This window comes from Saccopteryx bilineata, chromosome 11 (assembly GCF_036850765.1).
Source record: "Saccopteryx bilineata isolate mSacBil1 chromosome 11, mSacBil1_pri_phased_curated, whole genome shotgun sequence".
Classification (NCBI taxonomy): domain Eukaryota; kingdom Metazoa; phylum Chordata; class Mammalia; order Chiroptera; family Emballonuridae; genus Saccopteryx; species Saccopteryx bilineata.
In genome coordinates this window covers 69,629,837-69,646,654 of record NC_089500.1, presented here as the reverse complement: position 1 = coordinate 69,646,654, position 16,818 = coordinate 69,629,837, and positions in this window count along the sequence as shown.

Here is a 16,818-nt window from a genome sequence, read left to right as displayed (position 1 = left end):
GGGGACCCCGGTTCAATTCCCGGCCAGGGCACACAGGAGAAGCGCCCATTTGCTTCTCCACCCCCACCCCCTCCTTCCTCTCTGTCTCTCTCTTCCCCTCCCGCAGCCAAGGCTCCATTGGAGCAAAGATGGCCCGGGCGCTGGGGATGGCTCCTTGGCCTCTGCCCCAGGCGCTAGAGTGGCTCTGGTCGCTCGCGGCAGAGCGACACCCCAGAGGGGCAGAGCATCGCCCCCTGGTGGGCAGAGCGGTCGCCCCTGGTGGGCGTGCCAGGTGGATCCCGGTCAGGCGCATGCAGGAGTCTGTCTGACTGTCTCTCCCCATTTCCAGCTTCAGAAAAATACAAAAAAAAAAAAAGATTATTTTTTCCTCAGCAAGATTACTCTAAAGTTCCTATATTAACAATAACCAAAAAAGCAAATCCAGGAAAATAAGTAAAAGTAATATGGGAAGCCTACCCCTAAAAGTTAACTGAAAGTACTGTTTTATTAAGCATATTAAGACTAATTAAAATGATGTGTCAGTAGTACACGAATGAATAAACCATTAGAATAGAATAAGAAGACCCGAAATCGACCGAAACACATAGGAAATTCAGAGTATGATGAAGATGGCATATCCAATCATTTGGGAGGAAATAGCATATTCAACTAATGGTATTGAGACAAGTCAGTAGCCAGGTAGATGAAAATATAGTTGGATCCATTTCTCACTCCTTATATCAAACAGATTCCAGATGTGTCAAAAATTTAACTGTAAGAAAATCATTTAAGTACTAAAAGAAAGTATGAATTTTAAAAATAGCCTGACCAGGCGGTGGCGCAGTGAATAGAGCATTGGACTGGGATGCGGAAGGATCCGGGTTCGAGACCCCGAGGTCGCCAGCTTGAGCGCGGGCTCATCTGGTTTGAGCAAGAGCTCACCAGCTTGGACCCAAGGTCGCTGGCTCCAGCAAGGAGTTACTTGGTCTGCTGAAGGCCCGCGGTCAGGGCACATATGGGAAAGCAATCAATGAACAGCTAGGGTGTTGCAACGAAAAACTGATGGTTGATGCTTCTCATCTCTCCGTTCCTGTCTGTCTGTCCCTGTCTATCCCTCTCTCTCTCTCTGTCTCTGTAAAAATAAATAAATAAATAAAATTAAAAATAATCTCACAATGGAGCATGCCTTTGAATATATGACACAAAGCCCAGAAGCCAGAAAAGATGAACTTGACTTGGGAAATACCATTCAAAGACATAGGACAAATGGGAAAATATTTGCAAAGCATCTCATAGACTGAGGGCTGATTTTCTTAGTATAATTAAGAGCTCAACAACTCAATAGAACAGTCAAAAGAAAAAAAAGAACAAAGGATAAGGTTGGGCAATTCACAGAAAAGAAAATATGACTTTTACACATATGAAGAGATACTCAAATATTTCATCATAAGAGAAACAGGGACAAGAACTATAGATAGATATTTTCCCTCAATAAGACTGGCAAAATTCACAGTGTTTGTTAACAAACTGAGCAAGATTGTGGGAACCAAGACATGTACATATTACTGGTGGGAGAGTCCATTGATGCAACTACTGTGGAAGGCAGTTTGGCAATAGCGAACAATGTTTTCAATTCTATTTCTAAAAATTTATCTTCCTTAAACATGTGGAAAGTCGCCTGTGAAGGGGTTCAGAACAGGTGTCAACCACAATGTGCCACTTTGGCATGTGTATTATTTCATGCTGAAGGCAACTGAGAAACTTTTTACCTCTCCCTTGAGAATTTAAATTAGAGGTCTTGCTCATAATAAGAGTGATCACCAGTCCTGGCTGGCTGGCTCTGTGGACAGAGCATCAGCCTGGCTTATGGATGTCCGAGTTCAATTCCCAGTCAGGGCACACCTGAGAAGCCACCATCTGCTTTTCTTCCCTTCCCTCTACCACTTCTCTATCTCTCTCTTACTCTGTCACAGCCAGTGGCTTGACTGGTTCAAGTGTATGCCTCAGGCACTAAAAATAGTTCAGTTGATTCAAGCACAGGCCCCAGACAGGGGTTGCCAAGTGGATCCCAGTTAAGGCACATGCGGGAGTCTGTCTCACTATCTCCCCTTCTCTCACTTAAAATAAAAGAGTTATCACCAGAAATAACTTTTTATGACCTGTTTGTATGAAAGGGCAAACATTTAATTACTGAATATCTGCTCTTCTTATCATCCTGTGAATTACCCTCCTCTCCTCTGCTGCCCTAACACAGCTCAGACTGTCTTATATACCTCATTCCCCCTTTCTATTTCTGATTTCACATGTATGTGGGTTCTCTGACTCATGTGTATGGGGTTCCTGTGCGCACAAAATCAAATTTGATTTTCTCTGTTAAGAGGTCTTCTGTTGAAGGGTAGAGGAACATTTCTGCCTCCCTCATACCTCTAATTTTAATTATACCATTCATCAAATTGGCTAAAACTCAGTGAGGCTTATTATATTCTGAATAGTATTCTAAATGCTTGGCGTGTATTTGTGGAATCCTCACAAAACTAAATTACAGGGTTTTTAAAATTATTATTATTGGTTTTAAAAAGAGGGAGGGTGGAAGAGAGAGATTTGTTGTTCCATTTACTTATGCATTCATTAATTCTTTTTTTTAAAGATTTTATTTATTGATTTTACTGAGGTGGGGGGAGTGGGAAGTATCAACTCATTGTTGCTTCACTCTAGCTGTTCATTGGTTGCTTGTCACATGTGCCTTGACTCGGCAAGCCCATGGTTTCAAACCCATGAGCTCAGAGTTCCAGGTCTATGCTCTATCCACTGTGCCACCACAAGTCAGACATTGGTTGATTCTTGTATGTGCCCTGATCAGGGATTGAACCCTCAACCTTGGCATAGCAGAACAATGTTCTAACAAACTGAACTACCCAGCCAGGGCCTTAGGTTACAGTTATTCTTACCATTTAGATTCATAAATGGAGGCACACAGAGGGTGAAATTGCTTGCCCGAGGTCACACCGCCAGCATGAGGCACAAGGACCCTACCCAGGTAGGCTGGCCCCGGCATTCACACATTTACCGATTGTGCTGGACTCTGAACAGTGAAAGACTGAGGAAACCCTCAATGTTTATTGAGAAGGGATGGAGTACAATGTAGCCATAAAAAGGAGGAAGCAGCTCTTTACTTAGGTGGTAAGAAAAAAAAATCTCTAAGTGATACTGTTGTATGAAAAGAGCACGCTATTGAACAGAATTTGCATATTCTTTTTATTTTTTATTTTTTTTACAGAGGTAGAGATAGACAGGGACAGACAGACAGGAACGGAGAGAGATGAGAAGCATCGATCATCAGTTTCTCTTTGCGCGTTGGGACTTCTTAGTTGTTCATTGATTGCTTTCTCACATGTGCCTTGACCGTGGGCCTTCAGCAGACCGAGTAACCCCCTGCTGGAGCCAGCAACCTTGGGTCCAAGCTGGTGAGCTCTTTGCTCAAGCCAGATGAGCCCGCGCTCAAGCTGGCGACCTCGGGGTCTCGAACCTGGGTTCTTCAGCATCCCAGTCCGACGCTCTATCCACTGCGCCACCACCTGGTCAGGCGTGCATATTCTTTATTCTTGTAGCAAATGCTGTGTGTGCGCATGCGCACGCACATGCACCCACCCGTATTTGCATATACTCAGTATGTCTCCAGAAGAAAACACTGTTCACTGGTCTGGTGATTGCCCCATGTCACTTGATTACTGAAGGACTGAGGGAAGGGATGGAAGGACTAGGCTTTCCCATAAAACTCTCCTGTGACTTTTAATGTTCTTCCTTTACCTGTGGGGCATCTTCAGAGACCTGATACCTAGGGCTCCCTTTCCCCATCTGGATTCTGAACCAACTGAGAAATAAGAAAGAGCTCCCGGCAGGCAGAGAACAAAGTAGCATCTATCACAAACGCGGTCCACGCTGGGGAAGGCAGCGTGTCCCGGGGCGGCAGACGAGAGGGCTTCAGGGCAATGCACCCGTGTTGACAGAGATGCAGCCAGCGAGGTCCCCTCCCCGCCCACAACCAAGCTCAACTCTCCTCACAAGTTTCAGGACAGGTTGTGTGCTCTTTGAAAGCTGCACCCAAAAGATTAAAAAAGAAAGAAGAAGGGAAGAATAGGTACGCCCAGTTCCTACGCCCAGACTCACACATCCCACAGGTCACTCCACCTCCACCGCACGTCATTGAGCAGTGTCACCCTAAAGGGGCTCAGTCCACAGGAAAGGAAGCCGCAGTGGGGTTCGTGGAACAACCTCCACAAAACTCTTTTAAAAATACATTAAATAGCCTGACCAGGCGGTGGCGCAGTGGATAGAGCGTCAGACTGGGATGCAGAGGACCCAGGTTCGAGACCCCGAGGTCACCAGCTTGAGTGCAGGCTCATCTGGTTTGAGCAAAGTTCACCAGCTAGGACCCAAGGTCGCTGGCTCGAGCAAGGGGTCACTCGGTCTGTTGTAGCCCCACAGTCAAGGCACATATGAGAAAGCAATCAATGAACAACTCAAGTGCCACAACAAAAAACTGATGATTGATGCTTCTCATCTCTCTCTGTTCCTGCCTGTCCCTATCTGTCCCTCTCTCTGACATCTCTCTCTGTCTCTGTAAAAATAAATAAATAAATAAATAAAAATAATTAAAAAAAATAAAAAATACATTAAATAATGTTTTTAAGATCAAGGTAAGGAAAATAAAGTTCAAAGAATGAAAACCATTTACCCAAGGTCTCCAGCTAGTGAGTAGCAAAACAAACTTTCATTTAAGTTTCCTGGCATCTGATTTCAGATTCCTGACATCCGGCCTCCACGCTTGCTGCCCCAGGTGCGCGGCGTGGAAGAGAAACCAGGCAAGTGAGGGCAGAGCGAAGAGCATGTTTTTTCTGAGACAGAGCAGCTGCTCCTGATCGCGGCTTTGAAGACAGTGGACTTGGGGTCGGACAGAGGAGCCTCTGTGGGAGCAAACGGTCTAGGAGAAAGACAGGCGGGGTCCCCAAACTATGGCCCGCGGCCCCGTGCGACCCCCTGAGGCCATTTATCCGGCCCCGCCGCACTTCCAGAAGAGGCACCTCTTTCATTGGTGGTCAGTGAGAGGAGCACAGGATGCGGATGCAAAGCGCGGCGTCGCTCACGTACGGTACTACTTCTGTTTTGTTTTCTTACTTTAAAATAAGATATGTGCGGTGTGCATAGGGATTTGTTCATAGTTTTTTTATAGTCCGGCCCTCCAACAGTCTGAGAGACAGTGAACTGGCCCCCTGTGTAAAAAGTTTGGGGACCCCTGGTCTTGTGGAGAGCCGCAGCACAGCTGAGCGGCCAGCCCCAAGAGGGCAGCAGAGCCCCATGAGTTCTATTCTTCCCAGGCTGGGAGCACCCGCCAGGGGGCGCCACTCTCTGTCACCTGATCCCAGATTCTGGGCTGACATCAAATAGTGCTACCAAGCCGGAAGCTAGAAGCCACTCCAGCCTTCCAGTTTAGAGCCAGTGCCGTAAAACAGCTCAGAGAGGGAGACTCAGCCTTGTCCTACAGCAGTCCACTGGCACATGAAAGGTCAGAGTCGTTGTTCAGCCCTCTGGTTTCTTGAAGCTTCCCATTTGTAACAGCACAGCCCTATGAGTATGAAGCTGTTTTTTGTCCCCTTTGCATGGAAAATGGTGTACAGGTAGCCTTGCTGGAGAATAAAATGAGTGGAAAATAATTGGCTATAGACGGAAAAAGTCTTCGTAGATGAGGGAACAAATCCGTAGGGCTCTCAGAGAAAGTTTTCCAGGGAGGTGAATGTCAGTCTTCCCAGACACCTAGAAGGTGGATAGCTGTCTGCTGTTTTGCCTGGTGTCACCAGAGGTCCTAACTGAGCCCAGACAGGAGTATTATTTGCAGAGCCTGTGGGCTAGTGGCTCTTTATGTAAGTTCAGTGCATGGTTGCAGGGGATGGGGTGGGGTTGTTTGGTGGCTGAGGAATATGATAGCACTTTTGATTTCCTTTTTTCTTTTTCTCTTGAGAGAAGGGGAAACAGACAGACAGAGACAGACAGACAGGAAGAGAGAGAGATGAGAAGATCAACTCAGTCGTGGCACCTTAGCTGTCCGTTGACTCCCTTCCCCCATGTGTGCCTTGACTGGCGGGCTCCAGCTGAGCCACTGTGACCCCATGCTCAAACCAGCAACCTTGGGCTCAAGCCAGCAACCTTGGGCTTCAAGCCAGCGACCTTTGGGCTCAAGCCAGCGATCATGGGGTCATGACTACAATCCCACACTCAAGCAGGCAACCCTGCGCTCAAGCTGGCAACTTCGGGGCTTCAAACCTAGGTCCTCAGTATCCCAGGCCAATGCTCTATCCACTGCATCACCATCTGGTCAAGCAGCACTTTTGAGGTTTGACCTGAGATCCTGGGAGGAAGAGGGCCTGGCTGTACAGAAACACAGGGATGCAGGAAGGAGATGATGCCCACATTCCCTCTCCTTCCCGTCAGGCTGTCGGCCAGCATCGAGTGCTCTGCCTACAGAGAGGGGCCCTTTAGGGTGGACGCTGAAGGAGCTGTGTTCATGGAAGACTTTGTGAGCGCCCGGACCTAAATATGGAGGGTGTGTGCAGCCTCATGCCAGAACCAACCTCCCTGGCCCGGCCCTGCTCAGACCAGAGGGCCAGCTGAGCATCCTGAGAACTGAGACTGGCCAGCACCCTATTGGAGGAGACCAGAGGAGCAGGGTTTGTAGGAAGGCAGCAGAGGCAGTGATGGGGGCACCCTGGGAACTCCCGTGGGGAGAGGGTGCAGACATGCGAGTGTGAGTTCAGAGCTTTGGCGATGCAGGCGTTAATGACGATATAACCTCACTTGCACCTTCAGTGGCTGATGTCTGGGTCTGGAGTTGTGCTCCCTGATTTGAATGAATATTTCACTTTAGTTTTCGCATTTTGGTTTCTCACTGATCAAAAGCAGCATCCGTTCGGTCTGGGGCAGTTTCCCATAACAGGACAATCTTTCCACCAAGAGAATCTGAGAGCCACGGCTCCAGCCTGTCTCCCTCCCTGCTGGGGGGTAAGACAGCACCTAATGCCAATTTGGGAATAAATTGGGGTACTGTGCTTGAACAGAAACGTTTCCAGAAATACTTTTCCAGTGACATCCCGGGAGAAGTTAGTCATACTTTGGAGTTCATTCAACGCTGGTTAGAAGTTGATTGGCTCACATATTAAATACAAGTGATCTCCTGGGCCCCCTCTCCAAGATTCTGCCCCTCCTCCTGGCTTCTGGCTGGCCGAATGCATGAGAACTAAGGTCTGGAGGTGTCCTCTGACTCGCCTTGCACAGGCGTGGTCTGGTGTGGCTCCTTTGGCTACCACCGTTCTTACCTAGCTGCAGATGTGGGCCGGTTGTCATGGTGACTCTAGCGGAGCATCCCATTGCTTGTGAACTAAATAAAAGACATCTTCGGTCCCATCGGTCCACTTTGAGCCATGTCTTTTGGAGTCAGGACACAGGAGAGGGGCTTCCAGGAGGTGTCCGCTTTGCTGGACACAGAGAGGAGAAACGGAGTTGAGGTGTATTGCCTAGTCCGATGGAGGGTGTCTCAGCCGAAGGCGCCAACTCTCTCGTGAAGGCTTTGTGGGGACTAAACACTGAAGTTTGTCCTCACGGCTGAAATCACATTGTCATGACTCGGAAGCTTGTCGGTTGGTCAATAGGAGAGCTGGGTACAATGGGCTAGCCTTCCCTGCTCACTAGGCTTTGGTGGTGTGACCGCTACTGGACTCTTTCAGGACCTAGGGCTGTCAAAGCCAGAGGGATTCAGGCCACCGTGCCTCAGTCAGATGGACGGTGAGGAAGCAGGCTCTGGTTAGAGCAGGTTGGGCTGCTCCTTGCGAAAAAGGGCTGGGTTCCATCGCCTCAACCTGGATAGCATCACGTGTCTCTACCGTACTTCTTCTAGCTGACAATTTTACATTGTGTGTGTGTGTATGTGTGTGTAAGAGAGAGAGAGAGAGCTAGTTTGTCTCCCTCCCACTGTACAGCATCAGCTCCGTGGAGACACATGTCATTGTTTTTCCTCATCTTTGGATCCTACCACCAGGTCCTTGTTTATTGAATTGATGAGTTGAATGTCTGAATGAAAAATCCTGGGGAGTATGAGAATGGGGTCCTCAAGTAATGGGAAAGAAAATGGGTCCGGAGAAGTAAAAGGTGGCCCAGGCTGTAAAAAAAAGGGGGAGGCCTGACCAGGTGGTGGCGCAGTGGATAGAGCATCGGACTGGGATGCGGAAGGACCCAGGTTCGAGACCCCGAGGTCGCCAGCTTGAGCGTGGGCTCATCTGGTTTGAGCAAAAAAGCTCACCGGCTTGGACTCAAGGTCGCTGGCTCAAGCAAGGGGTTACTCGGTCTGCTGAAGGCCCATGGTCAAGGCACATATGAGAAAGCTATCAATGAATAACTAAGGTGTCGCAATGAAAAACTGATGATTGATGCTTCTTATCTCTCTCCGTTCCTGTCTGTCTGTCCCTATCTACCCCTCTCTCTGACTCTCTCTCTGGCCCTGTAAAAAAAAGGTCATGCCTTAAGTGCCAATGGTATTTGCAGAAACCTAGACTATAATACCATGTCCCAAAGGGAGGGTGTTGGACAAAGAGGACACAGATGTTGCTTTGTGTCTACCCTCCGCCTGCACAGTTCTGCAAGCTCTCAGAGGACCGAAGGGCGGAATGCTGGGGGCGCCGGCCCTCTGACTGCTTCGGGTTCCACTCTGGCCAGTGCACCCCATTATCCCGGGGTGGTTATGAGACCTCTCAGCCTTAGCTCGGAGTTGCTGATCCCTCTGGCCATAAACCTTTGTGTTTCACTAACAGTTGTTCCAGGTTTGTTCTCTCTCATTCTCTGAAATGTTGCTTTTCTACGTCTTCCTAGCCAGAGGAAGTTAGAGTCTGTTTTGTAATTATACCTTCAGTCTCTCCATTGACCAAGGTATTTCTGAGGCTTACGAGCATTAAAAAAAAACAAACAAACAGGCCCTGGCCGGTTGGCTCAGTGGTAGAGTGTCGGCCTGGAGTGCAGGAGTCCCAGGTTCGATTCCCAGCCAGGGCACACAGGAGAGGCGCCCATCTGCTTCTCCACCCCTCCCCCTCTCCTTCCTCTCTGTCTCTCTCTTCCCCTCCCGGAGCCGAGGCTCCGGTGTGGTTGACTCGGGGCCTCCCTCCTCCCTGGTCTACACACACCACCACTTAGAAAGGGTACAGTGCTCTCTATCACCTTTCTTGGAGCCTTTGTCACCATGCAGCAGGGTCCCCCCAGGCCCCTGGTTGGCTGCATTGGCTCCCAGGCCACAGGAGGAGGGTCACGCCAATCATTTGAAAGCTGCTTCTTGATCCCTTCTGTTTTCTCTACCACCCGCCCCCAGCCACTACTTACCCATTCTGTTTCTCTGATGGCTCCTCCTTTTGAACAAATGACTATTATAGCGATGACACCCACCCCCATGATCAGCACGGAGACGATGAAGGGTCCCCTCCGCCCTGTCCCTGTCCTCGGCCTGTTCCAGTAGCTCCTGGCAAGCGTGCTCCTGCAGAGCGGCCCCTATCCTCCCGACTGCACTAGATGGGACCTGGCCCTGGGTGTCTGGCTGGCTGGGCCTTTCAGGGGAGACGTCAACTCTCCCAGGGCAAAACTGAAGCCTAGAGGGGCGGTACCGAGTGGGGGCAGCTCACACAAGGGTAGCAGAGGGGAGGCGGAGGTGGAGTCCTGCCCGTCCGTGCTCTGGCCATTTCTGAGGGTGGCCACGTCCCTGCCCTCGCATTTACGAGACCCTGGTGCCTCACAATGAACTCGCCTTCTTAATAAAAACAGCGACAGGGCATTTTGGCGGCTTGCAACCAAGAGCCCTAAGCTGTGTATCCTTTTGAAAGAAACCAAACGGAAGAGACCTAGCTGAGGTGGAGAAACAGCACGCAGCTGGAAAGCGGCAGGCGCACGTCAGAGGTCGTGTTCGGTTGCCCCCCCACCTCCCCCCACCTCCCCCCACCTCCCCCCATCTCCCCCTCACCTCCCCCCACCTCCCCCCACCTCCCCCTCTACCTCCCCTCCACCCCCCTCCTCCCGACCCCCCCTCCCCCCCCCTCCCCCACCCCCCGCCAGGTGGGTCTGTCCCCTAAGTTACCGCTCACCTGGAGTGATCTGTCTTGCGCACAGCTTTGGAAGCCCTGCGGCTTCTGTTCTTGTTCCACGACAAGTCTGCATCAGAAAGGAGTTGAGAGGCCAGCAAAGCCCCTTCCCAGCCCAGCCCAGCTCTTTGCATCTCTGCCTCTGCGTCCCTGCCTGTCATTCCTCCCATCTCCAGAGAATGGGCTGAGCCGAGGCTCCGAGTGCGGCAGTGTGAATGTGCCTGGCACAGGGGCGAAGTACCAGGGAACAGGAGGGGGCTGACCCGGCCGCCACTCTGCGTGCTGAGCCACCCTCTGCCGCTGGGCTCCGAGCACCAGGAACAGGGGGCGCCGTTGCAGATTCGCGCAAGAGCCCTGTGTGGGCTTGAAGTGGCCCAGGGCTAAAGAGTCCCAGGCTGAAGGCTCTGGGAGGGGACACTAGAGCAGGGCTAGGGAACCTTTTTGGCTGAGAGAGCCTTGAACGCCACATATTTTAAAATGTAATTCCGTGAGAGCCATACAATATGTTTAACACTAAATACAAGTAAATGTGTGCATTTTATGTAGAACCAACACTTTTAAAGTACAATAAGTCTCTGAATTCTTTTTAATAATGTTGTTATGCTGAGCCCTGGCCGGTTGGCTCAGCGGTAGAGCGTTGGCCTAGCGTGCGGAGGACCCGGGTTCGATTCCCGGCCAGGGCACACAGGAGACGCGCCCATTTGCTTCTCCACCCCTCCGCCGCGCTTTCCTCTCTGTCTCTCTCGTCCCCTCCCGCAGCCAAGGCTCCATTGGAGCAAAGATGGCCCGGGCACTGGGGATGGCTCTGTGGCCTCTGCCTCAGGCGCTAGAGTGGCTCTGGTCGCAACATGGCGACGCCCAGGATGGGCAGAGCATCGCCCCCTGGTGGGCAGAGCGTCGCCCCATGGTGGGCGTGCCGGGTGGATCCCGGTCGGGCGCATGCGGGAGTCTGTCTGACTGTCTCTCCCTGTTTCCAGTTTCAGAAAAATGAAAATAATAATAATAATAATGTTGTTATGCTGTTGCTAACCAATGATGAATAAAGTACTTCTTACCATTAATGTGACTTCTGGTGCTGCATGATTTTGCTGATGGCTTTGTAGTCTGGTTGATACGTGGTGAGGTTAAGCTTCATGCAGGTATTGATACTTTCATCCCTTAAACATGATCGTAGGTTGGTCTTAACGTTCTTTAGATGTGAGAAAGACTGCTCACATGCATACATAGAGACAAACATTGTCAGTACAGCAATACTCACACGCTGCAGTGTATGGTATGTGATGGGAAGTGCATTCCAAGTTTTGACAATCAGCTGGTTCGTGGGTTGAAGTTTTTTCATTTCTCCCCACTTGTATTTGCTCGCCAACTCTGCTTGCTGTCGTGCAAGTCTTTCCAAATCTTCATTCAGTGACTTGAACTTATTCTGACTCCTTCAGGTCAGCAGCTTGTAGCTCAAAATCTGACGGAGTCACCGGGGATGTAACTCAGGTCGGTGCTGTCCACCGCACACTCGTGTGGATGGGTGATGAACTTAAAAAGATGAGTGAGCTCACGAAATTCTCCAAAGCGCACTTTGAATGACCGCAGGAGATTAGATGTGAAGCCCGCTAGCTGCTGGAGATCAAGATGTTGAGCAGGGTCACTTGCTGTGCATGCAACTTTAAACTCTCCTGGTTTTTCAAAGTGTAGTAAACAACCTGTTTCAATGTCGGCAATAAAGAGTTCCAGCTTGTTTTCAAATGCAAACACTGCTTGTTGAAGGGATAAGACTGTATTTCCAATGCCTTGCATTTTTACATTGAGCTGGTTCAGATATTCAGTCATATCCACGAGATGGTAGAACTTCAGAAGCCACTCAGTGTTCGCTAACTCAGGATGCTTGACATTTTTCATTTCAAGAAAAGTTCGGATTTCGCTCAGACAAACCGCAAAACGGCTGAACACCTTCCCTCTTGACAACCAACGCACATTGCTGTGCAGAAGCAGACCAGGATAATTATTCCCAACTTCATCCAGCAGTGTTTTAAACTGGCAATCATTTAAAGCTCGGGCAACAATAAAGTTGACCACCCGAATGACCAGCAACATCACCTCACCAAGCTGCTCGCCACATATCTGAGCACAAAGCGCCTCCTGATGTAGGATGCAGTGAAAACTTAGGATGGGTCTCTTATCATGTTCATGAAGAACGCTACAAATCCTCTGTTTTTCCCCACCATGCACGGAGCACCATCAGTACACACCAAAATAAGTTTACCCATCGGTAGATTTTTTTCTTTAGTGAACTCAGTGAAAGCCTTGAATAAATCCTCCCTTCTTGTTGTCTCTTTCATAGGCAAAACAGCAAGACTTTCCTTACATAGTGTGTCACCAACAGCATACATTACAATCATGCTGAACTGGGATAAATGGCTAACGTCTGTTGACTCATCCAAAGCGAGAGAAAAGAATGGTGCTACATTTATGTCCTTCACTTGTGTTGCCTCAATTTGATTTGCCATCATGATGGTACAATTGTGAACAGTTCTTGCCAACAGAGGCATGTTTTGATTATCTTGTCTTTATCCGAAAAGTCATCAAAAGGTCATTGGCAACATCAAGCATGAATGTTTTGGCATACTCCTCATCTGTGAATGGCTCTCCATTTCTCACAATTGCTAAAGCACCAGCAAAGCTAGCCAAATTCCAGTCACCTTGTTGAGTCCAACCATGGAGTTGCTGCTGACTAGCTTGCACTCTGCACAGTAGCTCTTGACATGCTTTCTTCCTGCTGTCCCATGCTGGATATTTCGATGCAAATGTAGTATGGCGTGTGTCGAAGTGCTGCTTTATATTTGACCATTTCATTGATGCAATTTTATCATTGCATATTAGACACACTGCAGAACCTGCTCTCTCCACAAAGGCAAATTTCTCTGTCTATTCCTGCTGAAAAGTACAATACTCCTCATCTTTTTTTCTTTTAGCCATCTTCTTTGTCAAAAGGGCTTCTGCAATTAACTAGCTGAATATTTGATTAAAAGGAGAACGTTTACTTCCTGACCTCACAACAACCCGTGTACTTTACACATTATCCAATAAAAATTTGGTGTTGTCCTGGAGGACAGCTGTGATTGGCTCTAGCCACCCGCAACCATGAACATGAGCGGTAGGAAATGAATGGATTGTAATACATGAGAATGCTTTATATATATTTTTTAATTTTTTTATTTTTTTTTTTACAGAGACAGAGAGAGAGAGTCAGAGGGATAGACAGGGACAGACAGATAGGAATGGAGACAGATGAGAAGCATCAATCATTAGTTTTTTGTTGCATGTTGCGACTTCTGAGTTGTTCATTGATTGCTTTCTCATATGTGCCTTGACTGCAGGCCTTCAGCAGACTGAGTAACCCCTTGCTGGAGCCAGCGACCCTGGGTCCAAGCTGGTGAGCTTTTGCTCAAGCCAGATGAGCCCACGCTCAAGCTGGCGACCTCAGGGTCTTGAACCTGGGTCCTTCCACATCCCAGTCCAGTGCTCTATCCACTGCGCCACCGCCTGGTCAGGCGAGAATGCTTTATATTTTTAACATTATTTTTTATTAAAGATTTGTCTGTGAGCCAGATGCAGCCATCAAAAGAGCCACATCTGTCTCGCGAGCCATAGGTTCCCGACCCCTGGTCTAAGCCATTGGATCTGTGGTGTTTGCTGCAGCAGGCCTAGCAAATGGCCCAGCAGCCCGGGAGAAATCTGGCCTAAGGATGGGTAGAGTACGGATCCCCGCTGCAGAAGCGAGGGGAGCTCTCACCATTGCTTTGTGGGAGGCATGAAGAGCTTGAGGCTTACAGATCCTCTGCCCCTAACCCCACACTCTATGTTGAACGCTCAAAAAGAGAGTGAGAAGGTGTCGGGATTCTGCTGGCTAAATGGGGCTGAAAACAGAGAGAGCCAGGCTCTGTCCTTGATGACCAAGAACTTCTATTTCCTCCCCCTAAGACGAGTGTGAGCATCTCTATCATCTCAGGATATTGCATAATGGGGAAGTCATGAACACTATGTCCTGCTTGACTGTTATTGAGGAAGTGTCCAACCAAGGAGGAGAGATGGGGGCGGCAGCCCAACCGGGTCTCAGTCTCCACATGTGTGCTAGGGTCCCCTCAACTGCCGCCGACAATGGAGCTCACGGTGAGTGGGACAAGCCTACAAAGCAGATTCACGCCCTTGATATCAATTGGTATCATTTGATATTTTGTTCTCATATCAACCTTACAAAGAAGGTCGTATGCTGTTTAGTTTACAGGCACGGACGCTGACCAGAGAAACAGGCAGCAGCTCTCCAAGGTCATGTGGCTGCCGGGCGGCAGAGCCAGGGCCACCAGTCCTCAGAGTCTTGTCTTCGGAGATGTGAGCCCGCAGGAAGGGGAATGCCCCATCCTCATCGATCTGCACAAACATTTTGAAGGGGGAGAAGGGGGAAGGGAAGGGGAACTTAAACTGAAAGAGAGAAGACAGGGCCCTCGTTTTAGCTGAGGGTTTCAAATTCCCCCAGAGCCCTCTCATCAGAGCTAAGAACAAGAAATGTTTTGGACGAGATCTATTTTCAACTTCTTTTACTTCCCCATCCCAATCCTTCTGCAGTTCAAACTGATAAGTCGGCGCAGGGAAGGAAATGCAAGGTCTCTGGGAAGTTGGGAGGGCTGGCGATGGGTCTTCCTGCAAAGACCGCCAAAGAGAGCAGAGCGAAGCACCCCATGACTGGGCAGAAATGAGCCTTCAGATGGAATGGCAGGATGTCTCCTGGGATCTCGGGAAGCCTGGGTCTGTTTCAGAGAAACAGGTATCTCTGAGCTTCTGATGCTTTTATCCTGTTTGGGGAAACCAAGGAAAAAGGGATGACCAGCTAATTTAGGCCCTGCTGCCATGGGCAGGTGTCCAGGGTGTGCCCTGAACAAGTGGACCTTAGCAGAGGGATGTCATTCGCGGACATAAACTGAGAGAATAAAATGGGGCAACAGAGAAAAATCCTGGGCTTTCTGGCGGAGCTCAAAGCAGGAATAGATATTCCCATCTTGAATGAATCCACCTCAACACAAAGCTCTGCACACACTCTGAGGACCACGTGCACACGCCGTTGCGGGTACACATCGTGTGTACAGTGCCTCACCCTGCCAACGTTCTGGGTCTCACTGGACACCATTCCCCTTGTTCGTCCACCATGCTGGAAGGCCTGATTCCTCCTTAGATGAGATAAAGACAAATCAGGAGATTCCTAACTTCCTGGCTCCCAAGTTGGCCCGAGAGCCTCACTGGGGGGTGGGGTTAGGGCAGTGGTCCCCAACCTCTTTTGGGCCATGGACCGGTTTAATGTCAGAAAATATTTTCACAGACCGGCCTTTAGGGTGGGACGGATAAATGTATCACGTGACCGAGACAAGCGTCAAGAGTGAGTCTTAGACGGATGTAACAGAGGGAATCTGGTCATTTTTTAAAAATAAAACATCGTTCAGACTTAAATATAAATAAAACAGAAATAATGTAAGTTATTTATTCTTTCTCTGTGGACTGGTACCAAATGGCCCACGGACCGGTATTGGTCTGCAGCCCGGGGGTTGGGGACCACTGGGTTAGGGGGTCGCATATGAAACTGTCAGTAGCACATGTGCCCAGCCTGGGCAGTGTGTGAGCCGGCACAAAACTAGCCCCAAAACCAGCCCCTTATCTACAGAAAGAGGCCCAGGAAGTGCCCCAAGTCAGGCTGGCAGGAAGTCGGGCCAGCCTCTTTAGCAATAGCCCCGACCACCACAACAGCCCCAGTAAACAGCCCCAGATGGCCAGGACTTGATAATAACCGACAGCTTCCCTCATATTCGCCTTGGGACCAGCCGGAGAAGGTCAAATACGCTCCCCTAACCCAGCACCCAGGAGGCCCCCTGTAGTTAGCCCACCTACACCGTCCCCAGGACAACAGCCTCCAGTCTGCGCCCTGAAGTCCCCATTCTTCCCCCCATAGAGCCCTCCAACGCCTCTGTCCGCCCAGAGTCTCTGCCAAGGCTCAAGTGACACGGCTGACTCCCTTGTTGCAGTCAACTCAGAATAAATAGCCTTTGCTTTTCTCATTTGGCCTTCGCTTGTTTCCGTAGCTGACTTGATTTTTTTTTTTTTTTAATGGGTAAATAAACCCAGCTACTCAATATATGTCTTTGTTCCAGTGAAATCATACGGGGAAGAGGAAGCAACCTCGGTTTTGTCTCATTGGTCTTTTCACTTTATTCCTTGACTGCTCAACTGTGGGGAGCTGGTGAGGAGATAGAGTCGGGAGCCCCCGTGACAGTCTCTCTAACCCCAAAACCAGGGTGAACCTCACCGCTTCTCCCCAAGCTCCTCACCCCATGAATCTTGGTTCATCTTTTTTTGAATTCACTCCAAAGGATATTGTCACTTTAAGGGCTTCTTCTGAGCTGATGGAACACTGTAGCTCAGGAAATACTCATTTGAGTAAAAAAAAAAAAAAAAAAAAAACCAAAAAAACAAAGAAACCTCCATCAGGAAGAAAAAGAAGGACAGAAGAGGAAGAGAGAGAGAAAACAAACAAACATGTTTTTCTGGACCTCAGAAGCTCCTGTGATAACATCAGATGACGCAGACGGACCTGCTGTTCTGTTTGGAGGGAAATGATCACTTTAAATCAAGTGTCCAA